The 17,095-nt window shown below is 41.5% G+C and overlaps 1 pseudogene across 1 annotated transcript; it reads right to left on the reverse strand.

Moving 5' to 3' along the window:
- Nucleotides 1-1,455: 1,455 nt before the first annotated feature.
- On the reverse strand, nt 1,456-1,964 carry LOC104681104 (annotated as a pseudogene). Its single transcript, XR_750537.2, has one exon. The product of XR_750537.2 is annotated as a 40S ribosomal protein S23 pseudogene (transcript).
- Nucleotides 1,965-17,095: the final 15,131 nt, after the last annotated feature.

The following is a 17,095-nucleotide window of genomic DNA, read 5'->3' on the forward strand; positions in this document are numbered from 1 at the left end:
GTGTTTCACGAGAAAAGCCACTAGTTAAGCCGTCAACCCAATCACTCAAATGCTTTTCCTGGAGGCATCTATTCTACTTCAATGTGCAGCAGAAGTACTCTATGCATGCTTCATATTTCATTGCAGGGAATTTTTTTTAAGTGTACTTGAGTCAAGATTTAATAAAATTAATAATTCTCGCTGTTTCATCAAGGACATTCTTAAATGAGAGAGGCTTTTAATTTTTTTAATTTTATTTATTTTATTTTATTTTATTTTTTTGAGATGGAGTCCCACTCTGTCGCCCAGGCTGGAGTGCAGTGGCGCAATCTCCACTCACTGCAACCTCTGCCTCCTGGGTTCAAGTGATCCTCCTATTGAGAGAGGCTTTTTAAAATTGTGAGTGTGTGGGGATGAGAAATACAATGACTACTAGTACAGTTTAGCACCACTGCCTTGATATATGCTAAGGAGTCAGAATTTTGTTTTTTGCTTTTGCACCACCAGTGCAATCGTTAATACAGTGAAAAAGGAAAACAGCATCTTCGTATTATTATGAGAATGTTTTGATATGGACTCCCCTGAAATGCCTTGGGAAGCACACTCGGAGAACTGCTGACCTAAAAGAGCACAAAGCAGTAGGGTAGGGGAGGTGGGCGGGGCAAGTTTAGCATGTATTTACCTATTTATTGCTGAGATTAGAACATTCACGTTACTTGGGTTATTTATTTATTGTCTTTTATATATATATATATATATATACATATATATATATATATATATATATATATATATTTTTTTTTTTTTTTTTTTTTTTTTTTTTTTTTTTTGAGACGGAGTCTCGCTCTGTCGCCCAGGCTGGAGTGCTGTGGCCGGATCTCAGCTCACTGCAAGCTCCGCCTCCCGGGTTCACGCCATTCTCCTGCCTCAGCCTCCCGAGTAGCTGGGACTGCAGGCGCCCGCCATCTCGCCCGGCTAGTTTTTTGTAGTTTTTAGTAGAGACGGGGTTTCACCGTGTTAGCCAGGATGGTCTCGATCTCCTGACCTCGTGATCCGCCTGTCTCGGCCTCCCAAAGTGCTGGGATTACAGGCTTGAGCCACCGCGCCCGGCCTATTTATTGTCTTAATACTCAGTAACATCCATAAACTAGATGTTACTATTCCTATTTTACAAATAAATAAATTGAAGCTCAGAAAGGCTAAATAATTTTCTAAGATCAAGCAAGGATCAGGATTTAGATCAATATATTCCTGATTCTAAGCTTACTCTGTCGCCCCTACACCAAGTTGTTTTCCTTCTATTGAACCGTTGAGGGTGTAAATAATAGATACTAAGGCATATCAAGCATTTATTATGCACTAAAAACAGTTCTCAGAACTTTAAATGTATTAACTTATTTAATCCTCCTAACAGGCGAATACCCATATACACCCTATTTTATTTTATTTTATTTTATTTTATTATTATTATTTTTCTTGGCATAAGAAAATTTATTACTACAGTGTTTTCACCATTAAAATTTATGATCTTGGTCTTTCCTTCTTGCCTTTGTATAGGGCCAGAAGAGACCCATTGGCTACTTTGACGACCTTAAAGCGGACTCCAGGAATATCACCAACAGCATGACATTTGCGACCAAATCCAGCAACCAGAACTTCATCGTTTTCCTCAATAAAGTTCAAGCAACCGTCATTGGGTACAAAGGCTGTGATTTTCTTGCCATTCTTGATCAGCTGGACCCTGACACACTTCCTAATGGCAGAATTTGGCTGTTTGGCTTCAACTCCTACTTTTTCCAGGACGATTCCTTTTGCATGAGAAGCACCTCCAAAAGGGTTGGCCTTCAGGGCTGTGCCCAAATGGGCTTTCTTGTACTGTTTATCATGCCACTTCTGGTCTCGTCGGTGACTGCGGAGCTTCCTAGCAGTACGAAGTCCACGACACTTGCCCATCCTGTCGGCGCCACCGGCCTGAGCGAAAGAGACACCCTATTTTAGAACACAGGGAAACAGAGACCCAGAGAACTTCTCAAGGACACAGCTAGTAACTATGGTGCTAAGATTTTAGCCCAAGAGGACTGGCTTCAAAACCATTTTACTAAAACATCTCCTGGCCAGGCACGGTGGCTTACGCCTGTAATCCAAGCATTTTGGGAGGCTGAGGCGGGTGCATCACCTGAGGTCGGGAGTTCGAGACCAGCCTGACCAACATGGAGAAACCCCGTCTCTACTAAAAGTACAAAATTAGCCCGGAATGGTGGCACATGCCTGTAATCCCAGCTACTCAGGAGGCTGAGGCAGGAGAATCACTCGAACCCAGGAGGCAAAGGTTGCAGTGAGCCAAGATCGCGCCATTGCACTCCAGCCTGGGCAACAAGAGTGAAACTCCATCTCAAAAAACAAAACGGGCCGGGCGCAGTGGCTCATGCCTGTAATCCCATCACTTTGGGAGGCCGAGGCGGGCGGATCACGAGGTCAGGAGATCGAGACCATCCTGGCTAACACGGTGAAACCCCGTCTCTACTAAAAATACAAAAAACTAGCCGGGCGAGATGGCGGGCGCCTGTAGTCCCAGCTACTGGGGAGGCTGAGGCAGGAGAATGGCGTGAACCCGGGAGGCAGAGCTTGCAGTGAGCCGAGATCGCACCACCGCACTCCAGCCTGGGCAACAGAGCGAGACACCATCTCAAAAACAACAACAACAACAACAACAACAACACAACATCTCCTAAAAATAGTAATGAAAAACTCTGAATAAAAACATTATAATTAAGATACTTGTAATTATTACTTGAATAAAGGAACTATTTCAATGCTTGAAACAAATACTTTTGCCCGTTTGCATCTAAAATGTCATGTGATCAAAATATCTTGGTTTATTTGTTTCGTTTCCTCGAGGAGAGACAAAATCATGTGTGGAAAAACCTTAAGTGTGTGGAAATTTCAGCAAGAAGTTAATTCACAGAAATCACTAAGAATAGATTCCTAAAAGGGGTATAGTTCAGTTTACATTTTCAGATTTTGAGATCAGGATGTCGTGGTCAAGTCTGCAGATGGGAAAGGAATGTGGTCTATGTCACACTGAGCATATGACAGACCATCAAAGAACACACCTGCTCCTGGAGAAGACCAGGGCACTGGAAAAATCATGGGTCTGACAATAAAACCATTTCCTTTGCCATTTGCCATCACAATAATTAGTCGTCTTGGGGTATATTTCCTTTTTCTAAAAATAATCGTGTGGTATTGTTACTCAATCTGCTAAAATGGGTTTATATGTTAACTTCCAAGACAAGAGCTCCTTTTCCTAAATGGAACTCCATTTCTTCAGCCAATGCAAGACTCCTTATCCAGAAAGAAAGGTTATTCGTGTTTACTTATGAAAAAGCACACAAAGGCAAACAACTTGGTCCTTCCTGTGTGATTAAAAATTGCCTCCCTCTGGATCATGCTGGGGTTGGGAAATAGAAGTTCTTCCCTCATCACCTCCCTGTCCCCTACTGTACACCCTGCTGTGGACTCTGATTCTGTTTCCCTGCTACATCTACATTTTTTCTGAGTCTTACTTCCTGAGTCCTGATGGCTCCTTTTTGGCTTTCCCAGGTAAAAGTAAGGTGAAGGGGCTCTGCAAAAAGGGAAGGGGCTTTGGGGACAGGAAAATCCTCCCTCAGCGGGCAACAGCATCTACCAGCAAGAAAAAAAAAAAAAGAGAAGTGAAAATCCTGTTTTGTAACTAAGGGCTCCAAGCGTTTTAACTGCTGCTGCTTCTCCTCTCTCTCTCTCTTTCCATTTACCCTCTTCCGCCCACCCTAAGGTTTCAGTCTCTGCTCATTCCATCTAAGAACTCCCCAGTGATATAAGTGAAAAAGAAAGGGCCAATCAACCTGTCCTCTCCACAGGAACCCTCATTTCCCCATGCTCATCCACTCCCTCATGCCTACTCCAGCCCTTCCGCCCCAAACCTAATATGGGCTTCTCCCTGCTCAGGCCTTCCCATCATCTATTTGAGTCTCTGTTTCCTAACTCTCGAACTCCAGTCTCTGCTCAGATGGACTCCACTGGAAGCTTGGAACTAAAGGATGTACTCTCCCAGTTAAAGCTGCCTCAAGGGGTCAGGAATCTCTGAAGACATTTCCCCTACGAGTATTACTACACTTACTGGTTCTCATCCATAGTTTTCTTAGCATGGACTCCACTTCCAGTCTGCTTAAATTAGTTTTTTTGGTACCTTAGAAACCTAACTACATTTTTATCCACTCACTCATTTGACAGATATTTTTTCTGAAGACAGAGACTCTCCTAAGGACTATTTTAGGCATTGTACAAAACAAAACCTCTACTTTCATGAAGAAGACCAATCCTAGATCCAAGTCGAAGACTGTCACTGGAGGTAAGCAGAAATTCCCACCCCAATTCAAGAATTATTACACAAAGGATAACCTAAGCCCCTCGGAAGGTTAGCAGAAGACCATTCCCTTAGAAAGCAGGAAGTGGCTGTTAATTCTCCAAGATTTGCCACCTGTAGGCAAAGAACAGAGAAGGATTTGTGAAAAGTCAGTGCTTTTCCAACACAGCACTGTGACAGGAAAGATATTGAATGAGGATTCTGGACTCCCTAGGAGAGTCTCAGGGGAGGGGAGGTTGAGTCCTTCCTGGTCTCTGTATCAACCATGGTGAAGAAGGCACTTCAAGCAAGGCCAGAGAAAACAGGCCCAAGACTGGCCTTGAGAGTCCCCTCACATCAGGGCAGCCCTGCTACTGAGAGAAGAACTGCAAGAGGCAGGAGAACCAAATAGGACAGAAACTCAGATAGGCTACAATGAAGTATTGTGAAGCATAAACTGGGGATGGCAGCTAGGCAGAAATTTCCCCTGTCCACACATACAGAGTAGAACAAAACCAGGGATTCTTTAGGGTTTCAATAGTTCTTGCTCATTCTCCATAAATTTCTCTTTCCCTTCCTATCTCTAGTGGCTGATCTCAGCCACTAGATATAATATAATCTATTATATATTATAATATAATAATTATACATAATATATTTATAGTTCTAAATACATTACCTCTGGGAAGGTATGCAAAAAGAGAGTAAATATTTCAAAAATAAAGTTACAGTGCGAGAGAAAAGCTATTTTCTACTCAATATTATAAAAAGATTACTAAGAAAAATGTTCGTCTTTATAAGGGTAGCCACCAAAATTTAACAGCGGTTATCTTCAAAAGATGGTATTTGGGAAAAATTTTTCTCCCTCTCCATTTTTGCTTATTTGAGATTTCTACTTTTATAATAAATATGTGTTATTTGTATATCTAAAATAAAGTAGAAAATAAGATGATTGGAAAATTGCCATATATAAAAGACAAAATTATATGAATTCAAGGAATAAGAAAAAAGCAAGGGAAAGTGAAAATCAGACTTGTCACAGAAATATACCATACACAATTCCATACATACCTTCCTAATAGCTGCCCAGTTGAAAGTTACAATTATTTTCTATTATTTATTCACGAAATATACTGAGTGCCATATTTTTTCTATAAATACACACCCACAAGGCACATCTTTGTGTCTATCAAGATATCCTCATACACCCAAGAGACCTAAGAGCCCTCTCCTCAGGATATTCTTAGTCCAGAATCATCTAGGACATACACCCCTTCCCAAGAGTAGCTAGTTGACCCACTGCCCAGACTGGGTCAAGTCCTGAATTCAGGAACTCTGCCTCTTCTCTTTGAATGTGCCATTAAAGCACCTTAACCTATGAGTCAAGAATTTCAGCAGATCCCCTTCTTAGTTTTCTGAAGTAATCTGTCGCTCCCAGAAGTAGGAAAACACTTGTCATTTTTACATGCCCCCAGCTGTGGCACTGCCATTTGCTCCCTGCTTGCTGTCTTGTCTGCCACATCATTCCTTATCTATTTAATCACTTAGTCATCTACATCGCCAATACTTTTTGACCATACCTTCTGTGTTAGTGCCTGGGAAATAACTCCTACCATCAAGCAACTGTGTTTGATTTCCCAGTCAGAGACTGCCAGGATTGGCTAAGAAATAGTTCCAAGTCAGAATATCATTAATTTTTTAGTAGGAAAATTATTTTAAAAGCACTACTAAAATAGTATGATAGTTATACAATAGTTATTTATAGACAAAAAATAAATAACTAGATGTTAATTTAGGAGCCTGGGGGGATGCTAGAGGCCTCTGCAATGCAGAAGAGCCTTGAGGAAGATTTGACAGGTGAATGAACATTGAAGCTGAGTCATAAAGAATGAAGAAGCAATCTTCAAATAGAAATTGGTGAAAGAAGATTCCAGGAAGAGACATCAGCATGGGGAAAGTTAAGGAGATGTGAAAGTTGATGCACATTTAGGGAATAGCCAATAATTCACCATACTTAGAGCACAGAGACTTAGAGGTGGGGTGTAAGACAGGAGGCACAGGGAATAGAAGGAGAAAGCAGGGTAGGGACCCCCACAGGGATGGACCTAGCATGCCTTATAGAGCTGTGACCCCAGGTTTCACCTGAACTGGGATTCAGGCTTACATGATATACTGGTGAGTAAGGTCAGGAGAACTCTATTTGTATCAGGATGGCTTCAGGCAATGAAGAAAACAGCCTGTCTGTCCTAGATATCAATTCCCTGCTCCCAGAATGACCTGCCTTGAGAATATGTCCTGTAGGCAGAAGCTGAGGAGCTGGTTTTAAAAGGAAATATTGGCTGGGCGCAGTGGCTCAAGCCTGTGATCCCAGCACCATGGGAGGCCAAGGTGGATGGATCACTTGAGGCCAGGTTTTCGAGACCAGCCTGGACAACATGGTGAAACCCTGTCTCTACTAAAAATACAAAAATTAGGCTGGGCGTAGTGGCTCATGCCTGTAATCCCAGCACTTTGGGAGGCAGAGGCTGGATCACCTGAGATCGGGAATTCGAGACCAGTCTGACCAACATGGAGAAACCCTGTCTCTACTAAAAATACAAAAATTAGCCGGGCGTGGTGGTGCATGCCTATAATCCCAGTTGCTTGGGAGGCTGAGGCAGGAGAATCGCTTGAACCTGGGAGGCAGAGGTTGCGGTGAGCCGAGATCGTGCCATTGCACTCCAGCCTGGGCAACAAGAGTGAAACTCCATCTCATAAAAAGAAAAAATACAAAAATATAAAAATTATCCAGGTGTGGTGGCATGCACCTGTAGTCCCAGCTACTCTGGAGGCTGAGGCAGGAGAATCGTTTGAACCCGGGAGGCAGAGGTTGCAGTGAGCCAAGATCATGCCACTGCACTCTAGCCTGGGCAACAGTGAGACTCTGTCTCAAAAAAAAAAAAAAAAAAAGGAAATGTCACTGAGACACAAACAGGGGCCTGGGTCAATGCCTAGGAGGTAAGGAACACCAGGGGAGCAAGGATGGACATTCTCATCACTTCTGCATATAAAAAGCACCTGGCTTTGATAGGCATATCAAGAACTCTAGGGAATGAGGTGATATATTGATACCTTGAGGATTTTCAGCATTAAGAGCCTAAGAAGAGGCCGGGTGTGGTGACTCACACCTGTAATCCCAGTACTTTGGGAGGCCGAGGCAGGCAGATCACAATGTCAGAAGTTCAAGACCAGCCTGGCCAACATAGTGGAATGCTGTCTCTACTAAAAATGAAAAAATTAGCCGGGCATGATGGCAGGCACCTGTAATCCCAGCTACTCAGGACGCTGAGGCACAAGAATCACTTGAACCCAGGAGGCGGAGGTTGCAGTGAGCAAAGATCGTGCCACTGCACTCCAGCCTGGGCAACAAGAGCAAAACTCCATCTCAAAACAAAACAAAACAAAACAAAAACAAAAACAAAACAATTTGCTAGGAGAAGTTACTCAACTTCACTGTGATCAGAGAAATGCAAATGGAAACTACAGAGACATTCCATTTTCCCCTTATACTAATGGTCAAAGATATCTACAAAACATTGTAATTTCACAAACCCTCTGACTATGGAGTTTTGCTCTTAGTTATTATACAGATATTTTCATAGGTGTGTGAAATTATGTATGTATAAGGACACTCATTACAGCATTTTTTATTATAGCAAGAGATTAGAAATTACCCAAGTGTTTCTCAATAAGGAATTGGATAAATAATGGCTCATCTATATAATGGAGTATAATGCAGCTATTTAAAAGAATGAGATGGCTGTATGTGTACTGATATAAAACATTCCCCAAGATATATTAAGTGAAAAAAATGAGTTATATAATGTACATGCAGTATGCCCCCCTCCCTTCTCTCTCTCTTGTGTGTGTGTGTGTGTTTGCATATATGTGCGTGTGTCTTTTTCTATTTTTTTTTTTTTATTTTGTGTATGTCTTTTAAATGCTAGAACATCTCTGGAAGAAGTCACATGAAATCGACGATGTTGTTTACTTTCCAGAGAGAGAAACTGGGTGCCTAGGGAGCTTTTTGCCATTTTGTACTATGTATTTGTATTACGTATTCCCCAAAAAAATTAATTTTAAAAAATTCTTGCAGGCTTGTTCCAAATACCTCTTTTCAGTAGATGGTCTTTAACCTTTTCCCCATGGCCTGAGAAACAAGAGTCACAATTATATCTAAGATTAAGCAAGCTGAAACCTAACTTTGCCCTGCAAAAAAGATTCCTGCTTAGGAGATATTACAGTAATTATGAACATGTAAAGACAAGAAAAACACACAGATAGACTCGGGAAAGATGCCAAAGAGTGACATATCCCAGAGAATAAGAGATTTAGTATGATGAGTGTATAATCACTGTGGCATAATGAGGAAGACTGTTAGTGAGGAATGATAAAAACATTTATATGGCAGAAACCAATGGGGCTAACAGAATAGATAAATATGGTATCTGTTAGGTGAGTCTGGAGTCTAGGTAGAATTAATCAAGACTTATAAGAAGTTTAGGCCAGGCATGGTGGTTTACGCCTGTAATCCCAGCACTTTGGGAAGCAAAGGCTGGAGGATTGCTTGAGCCAAGGAGTTCAAGTCCAGAATGGGCAGCATGGGGAAACCCCATCTCTACAAAAAATACAAAAATTAGCCAGGCATGGTGGCACACACCTGTAGTCCCAGCTACTCAGGAGGCTGAGGTGGGAGGATCGCTTGAGCTAGGGAGGCAGAGGTTGCAGTGAGCTGAGATTGAGCCACTGCACTCCAGCCTGGGTGACAGAGCGAGACCCTGTCTCAAAAAAAAAAAAAAGTTTAGGGCTGCCACAAGGACCAATTGAGGCAACACTCCAAAATATTGATAATTGTGTACATGGAATACATCAAAAAAGAGAAAAGTTTTTTGCTTTGTTTTATTACTTAAGGGGTTTCTTCATAACAAAGATAAGCGATGGAATAGTCACTTATGCTACCATTTGGGTCAAGAACAAGAGATGCTCTGGTAAAAGTGTCCAATCTTTCGGCTTCCCTGGGCCACATTGGAAGAAGAAGAAGAATTGTCTTGGGCCACATATAAAATACACTAACACCAACAATAGCTGATGAGCTTAAAAAAGAAAATTGCGAAAAAAAATCTCATAGTGTTTTAAGAAAGTTTATGAATTTGCAGTGGACTGCATTCAAAGCTGTCCTTGGCCGCATGCAGCCTGTGGGCAGCAGGTTGGACAAGCTTTATCTTTAGCTGGTAAACTTCTGATGCTAAGATTCGGCTACAGAGGTAAAGGTAGAAAAAGTGTGCCTCCTTGTATGCAGCTTCTACAGATCCCAAAATCCCCATAAAACTCTGATAGTGGGCTGCCAGGCATGCAAACCTAGTAAAGCAATTATCCATTTAACTTGACGCAATAACCAGACAAAATATCCGAGTCATGAATGGAATTTTGCAGGCATACGTTTCAAGTTCTGTTCGAAGCACTTGACTTGAAAATTGAGTCATATTTCTTTACAAGCTGCAAAGTCTGTTCTTTTTAGCTGTTGAGTAAGTTGTTAAGCACGACAGTTGATATATAACTCATTCTGGATATCAAGAAGTATAGTCTTTTATATTTTTTAAAGTGCTTTTTTTGCCTTTGTTTTCCAAACACAGCTGTTTTGTCCTCAAAATAGTTCTGTGATAAAGGCAGAGTATTATTACCTAATTATTTGTACCTAATTTTAGACGTATAAAATCACTTGTCTGAAAGTTACACTGTTGGCTCATAGCTGGTTTCTGCAACATTTATTTATAGTATTTAAGCAGGCGGTCTTTGAAGTAGAAGAGAATATATGAACTAAAATAAACTGAAAACTGAATCAGTTGATGGATTAGTCAGGATTCTTCAGAAAAACAGAACGTGTGTATACACACGCACACAGAAAGACAGAAGGAGAAAGACAGAGATGGTAAGATCTATTTTAAGGAATTGCCTCATATGATTGCGGGGGCTGAAAAGACCCAAACCCACAGATCAGACTGGAAATTCCAGCAAGAAGTTGATGTCCTGAGTCAGAAGGCAATCTGGAAGCATTATTCCTTCTTCTTCAGTGGACTTCCAGTCTTTTCTCTTAAGGCCTTCAACTAATTGGACGAGGCCCACCCACATTATGGAAGGTAATCTGTTTACTCAAATCTACTGATTTAAATATCAATCACATCTAAAAAAATAACCTCACAGCAACATCTACATTGGCATTTGACCAACAACTGGGCATGACAGCCTGGCCAAGTTGACACATAAAAATACCCCTAACAGTTGGGATTTGGAATGGCTACGTTGGACTCACATCTTACATTAAGGAGTGGCTTATAAACAAGATAGTTCTCAAGTAAGTAGTGAAAGGCAGCAGCCCAGGACTGGTGTAGTAACCCTCCAATCATTAAGAAACAGGCCCATTCCAGTTTGTTGCTCTACTATCCTCCCTCCACACATAGCTTCTGCCTCATGTCCGAATATGACTTCTTAGCCTCAACTATCCGATCTCATTCAAATTTTCTGGAAAAGCATCTACCTCACTTTGAAGACACTTCCTGGAAGTTTCACATGTCTTATACACATTGTCTAGAATTTAGTTACATAGCCACAATTTGTTACAAAAGTGGCTGAGAAATGTTGTCTTTATTTTGGTGGTCATTTCTTCAGCTAAAATTCAGGGAATCTGTACTTGAAAATTCAAAGAAGAAACAAGAATGGATAAATATAGAGAATAGGTCTACCATGTAGAGATTGTTCCATTGCACATCGGAAGGGCTGCCATTTATAGCACAGTATATATCATAAATTATTCAGATTTACTCATATGTGAATGTAATTTAGCGATGGTCATATCAAAGTAGACCTAGTCTATGCATGGTTGAGAGGACTACACAAATCAAGGAGGCAGCAATCACCCCACAATCTATGCTAGGGATCTTTCTGAATTCCTAATTTGCTTAGTGTGGAAGGGAGTGATGACTCCATGAAAGTAGACTTACTGTATATACAGTTGGGTGCATTACCCAGCTGAAGGCAGACCATTCATATTACACCCTATTCCATAGATGTTTCTGGGTTTCTTAACATGCTCAATATGGAGTCAGTGATGATCTCATAAAAACAGATTTAGTCCATGTATAGGTGGGTACACTCCACAATTTAAGGATTCTATTTATATCACAGTCTATGCCATGAGTCTCTCTGGATTTCTCATATGCTCAATGTGAAAGTTATTGTTGGCCACATGAAATTAGATTGTGTCATGTACTTTGGGTGCACTGTGTAAAAGGAAAATAAAATCTTGGAAACCCAATTCACTCTGCCAAAGGAAAAAATTAAGCTAAAACTTGAGTCATGCAGGAAACTGCCTTTCCTTTTGTTTCAAAGCAAATAGCTACACATACAAGGTTAAATGTCTCCACAGGTAACTACTCCAAGTTCAGCTTATCTTATGTAAAGCGCCAATTTACTAAGCGTTAGACAAATACATAATTGACTATTCCCCTACCTGCTCCTGTTCTTTTGCAATATGTAAATTCAGTAATGTGACCATGCCCTCCCTCTTTCCCCTCCAGCCTGCTTTTCCCCTTTAAATACTGAAGCCCTCAAAATCAGAAATTTTCTATCTTTTTTAAAAGGAAACCCTACACTCCACTGAAAACATTCCCAACGGTTTTAATCTGAGGCAAAAACAGCAACTTGTGAAGCATTTGTCATGTGTTGGGCACAGTACTACATTCTTTATATGTTTTGTTTCATGTACTCGCTTCCACGACCCTATGAGTTAGATACTAATCTTATCCCATTTTAATTGTTATTTATTTATTTGGAGACAGAGTCTTGCTCTGTCGCCCAGGCTGGAGTGCAGTGGCGCAGTCTCGGCTCACTGAAGCTTCCGCCTCCTGGGCTCAAATGATTTTCCTGCCTCAGCCTCCCCAGTAGCTGGGATTACAGGCATGCACCAACACGCCAGGCTTATTTTTGTATTTTTAGTAGAGAAAGGGTTTCACGCTGTTGGCCAGGCTGATTTCGAACTCCTGACCTCAGGTGATCCGCTTGCCTCAGCCTCCCAAAATGCTGGGATTAGAGGCATGAGCCATGGTGCCCAGCCTTTATCCTATTTTTAAAAATGAGAAAACTGGCCGGGTGCGATGGCTCATGCCTGTAATCCCAGCACTTTGGTAGGCCTAGGAGGGCAGATCGCCTGAGGTCAGGAGTTTGAGACCAGCCTAACCAACATGGTGAAACTCCGTCTCCACTAAGAATATGAAAATTAGCGGGACATGGTGGCAGGCGCTTATAATCCCAGCTACTTGGAAGGCTGAGACAGGAGAATCACTTGAACCCTGGAGGCAGAGGTTGCAGTGAGCCGAGATTGCGCCACTGCACTCCAGCCTGGGCGACACAGAGAGACCCCTTCTCAAAAAAAAAAAAAAAAAAAGAGAGAGAGAGAGAAAACCAGGCCACGCATGGTGGCTCACACCTATAATCCCAGCACTTTGGGAGGCTGAAGCGGGAGGATTGCTTGAGTCCAGGAGTTTGAGACCAGCCTGGGCAACATAGCAAGACCTCATCCATACAAAAAAATAAAATTACCCGGGCGTGGTGGTGCATGCCTGTAGTCTCAGCTGCTCAGGAGGCTGAGTGGGAGGATTGCCTGAGCCCAGGAGGTAGAGGCTGCAGTGAGCCATGATAGCACCACTGCACTCCAGCCTGGGTGACAGAGTGAGACCCTGTCTTCCCCCACCAAAAAAAAGAGGAAACTGAGGCACAGTCCTGCAGCTGGTAATTAATAAAACCAACATTTAAATTCAGTTCAATCTGAAACCAGAATTTAAGGTATGCTATCTTATTAATACCTCTTTAAATTACATTGACATTCTACTAATGGTCTTTTGAGCAGAGATTTAGCTGCTCCATAGATAATTAAATTTTGGAAAAAATGGAAAGTGTTTTGAAGGAAAATGTAAGTCGGATTTCAGACTGACATGGGAAACTGTTATGTGTATGAAGTGGTGTATTAATTAATGTACACCAGTAGCTGAGATTTTATTTTATTCAAAGGAGAGGAAATCTTAAATTAGGAGATGAAATTTAAGATTTAAAAAATCATGATTGTAAGGCTGGGTGCGGTGGCTCACGCCTGTAATCCCAGCACTTTGGGAGGCCGAGGTGGGCAGATCACCTAAGGTCAAAAGTTCGAGACCAGCCTGACCAACAGGGTGAAACCCCGTCTCTACTAAAAGTACAAAAATTAGCTGGGCATGGTGGCAGGCACCTGTAATCCCAGCTACTTGGGAGGATGAGGCAGGAGAATCACTTGAACCCAGTGTCAGGCCTCTGAGCCCAAGCCAAGCCATTGCATCCCCTGTGACTTGCACATATATGCCCAGATGGCCTGAAGTAACTGAAGAATCACAAAAGAAGTGCAAATGCCCTGCCTTGACTTAACTGATGACATTCCACCACAAAGGAAGTGAAAATGACCGGTCCTTGCCTTAAGCGATGATATTATCTTGTGAAATTCCTTTTCCTGGCTCATCCTGGCTCAAAAAGCTCCCCCAATGAGCACCTTGTGACCCCCACTCCTGCCCGCCAGAGAACAACCCCCCTTTGACTGTAATTTTCCTTTACCTACCCAAATCTTATAAAACGGTCCCACCCTTATCTCCCTTCACTGACTCTCTTTTCGGACTCAGCCCGCCTGCACCCAGGTGATTAAAAAGCTTTATTGCCCACACAAAGCCTATTTGGTGGTCTCTTCACACGGACGCGCATAACACCCAGGAGTCGGAGGTTTCAGTGAGGGGAGATCACACCATTGCACTCCAGCTTGGGCAACAAGAGCAAAACTCCATCTCAAAAAAAAAGAAAATCATGATTGTAGCCTTATTAGGATCTATGCCTAATAAGACAGTCGAGTATGACTGAAGCAAAAACAGTTTACACACACCTTTTGTGATTTATTGGTTACTCAAAGGGAGCCCAGTCCATAGTGTGAAAAGTGAATTGTTGCAGAGATGAAAAGAGGTGTGTCTAGAGGAAGTCCTTGTAGCAGTGTTTTGTTCCTGCTGGGTCTGAGCCTTTGAATAGATTCTGAAACAGTGTATCAAATCCTCTCTCAAAGCACCATTATATGAATGAACAAATAATTCATTGAAAAGTAAAACTAAATTAATTAAGATCCCTGGAAAAAGAAAATCAATACTCCAGAACAATGGCTCCAAAGCTCAAATAGGCTAACATAATTCTTAAAGTTATAGCTTTTAGGCCACTTCAATTTGTTTTTCAATGCAGTATTGAATTACTGACAAATTAGGGAGACATAGTCTCCACCCACAAGCTACTCTTTTTTTTTTTTTTTTTTGAGAGGGAGTCTCACTCTGTCGCCCAGGCTGGAGTGCAGTGACCGGATCTTGGCTCACTGCAAGCTCCGCCTCCCGGGTTTACGCCATTCTCCTGCCTCAGCCTCCCGAGTAGCTGGGACTACAGGCACCCGCCACCTCGCCCGGCTAGTTTTTTTGTATTTTTTAGTAGAGACGGGGTTTCACCGTGTTAGCCAGGATGGTCTCGATCTCCTGACCTCGTGATCCCCCCATCTTGGCCTCCCAAAATGCTGGGATTACAGGCTTGAGCCACCGCGCCCGGCCACAAGCTACTCTTTATAAACACCAGATGTTACTGGAACCACCACTTCTGCTAAAAAGGTTTAACTTCCCCTTGTAAATTGATAAGAAATAAGAATTGCAAAAATTGGAATATATTCTCAAAGTATTCCAGAACTTGTGGGATAACTAATAACAAGTATACTTATCTTTAAAGTTAAAGTTTTGGCCAGGCGCGGTGGCTCACGCCTGTAATCCCAGCACTTTGGGAGGCTGGGGCGGGCTGATCACAAGGTCAGGAGATGGAGACCATCCTGGGTAACACGGTGAAACCCTGTCTCTACTAAAAATGCAAAAACAAAAAATTAGCCGGGCGTGGTGGCTGGCACCTGTAGTCCCAGCTACTTGGGAGGCTGAAGCGGGAAAATGGCGTGAACCCCGGAGGCAGAGCTTGCAGTGAGCTGAGAACGCACCACTGCACTCCAGCCTGGGTGACAGAGCGAGACTCTGTCTCTAAATAAATAAATAAATACATAAAGTTTTGCAGATAAGCAATTCTATGAATATTGAATGTCTTTTTAACCTATAAGAAGATACCACTCTTGATTGATTTTCTTTTTGGAGTGCCTAGGTTCAATTTAAAGGATCTCTGCATGAGATAGGCCAATTGATGTAAAGGTTGCTTTTTTAAAAAAATTTTAATTTCACTGCTTCCCCATTCCTCTGTGTGTGTATACACATTTGCTAGTGATTTCTTTTCTTCGAATAGAAATTATGAATATCATTTTAAAAAGAGCTGTTTCTGCTAACCTTACAAAATATATTTAATTTGCTGTTTAAATAAAATAGCAAACTTTCTCAAACTTACGGATGCCTCTTGAGCCTTGGATTTCCATTTCTATTTGCTGCATCTCTGAGTCTCTGTTATCGCTATTTAGTGTGGAAACATACACATTATTTTGGCTTATGATTCAGAAAAGACAGTTTTTTAAAATCACAGTTTCTCCAGAGTTCACGTTGATAATGCAACATTTGAACTTCTGCTTCTAGTTAAGATGGAGTAATGGGGACCAAATTTACAGGGACAAAACTGTAAAACAGCAGTTTTCAAGACATTGGACATTGGGCAATGAACAATAATCGCTGAGAAACAGGAAACAAGCTAAGTGAGCTCTATAATTGCCCCAGGCAATTGAATTCAATTATATATATTAAATGGAAAATACATCATGAACAAGTGGGGTTCATCCCAGGAATGCAAGATTGGTTTAGCATTCAAAACTTAATCAATAAAACTCTCAACAGACTAGGAATAGAAGGGAACCTTCTCAACCTAATAAAAGGCATGTATGAGAAACCTACCGTTAACCTCACACTTAATGGTGAAAGACTGATCAGGAACAAGGCAAGGATCCACTCTCACCAATTCTATTCAAAATTGTACTGGAAGCTGCAGCCAGTGAAATAGGGCAAAAATGAAAGGCATTCATACAGTAAGGGAAGAATAAAACTGTCTTTATTCACAAATGACATTCCTATCTATACAGAAAGTCCTGTGAAATCTACAAGAAAGATACTAGAATAAGTGAGTTTAGCAAAGTTGTAAGATACAAGATAAATAATGAAAAATAAATTGTGTTTTCTATATAATAACAATGAAAATGGGAAAATGGGAAATGACTGATCATACCAAGTGTTGGTGAGAATGTGGAACAACTGAAACCCTTATGCATTTCTGGTGGAAATGTAAAATGGTACAACCACTTCAGAAAACAATTGTGCAGTTTATTAAGTAGTTAAACATATACCTAAGTATTTGCTCAACGAAAGAGAAATCAAAGCATATATGCACAAGATTTGTATACAAATATTCATAGCAGCTTTACTTGTCAGTAGCCAAAAACCGGAAACTTTGCAAATATCCATCAACAAGTGAATGAATAAAAATTATGTAAGCCAGGCATAGTGGTGTGTGCCTGTAATCCCAGCTACTCAGGAGGCTGAGGTGGGAGGATAGCTTGAGCCCAGGAGTTTGAGACCAGTCGGAGCAACACAAAGAGACCCCCATCTCAAAAAAAAAAATTGTAAT

This window comes from Rhinopithecus roxellana, chromosome 7, assembly GCF_007565055.1.
Source record: "Rhinopithecus roxellana isolate Shanxi Qingling chromosome 7, ASM756505v1, whole genome shotgun sequence".
In the NCBI taxonomy this organism is placed as follows: Eukaryota; Metazoa; Chordata; class Mammalia; order Primates; family Cercopithecidae; genus Rhinopithecus; species Rhinopithecus roxellana.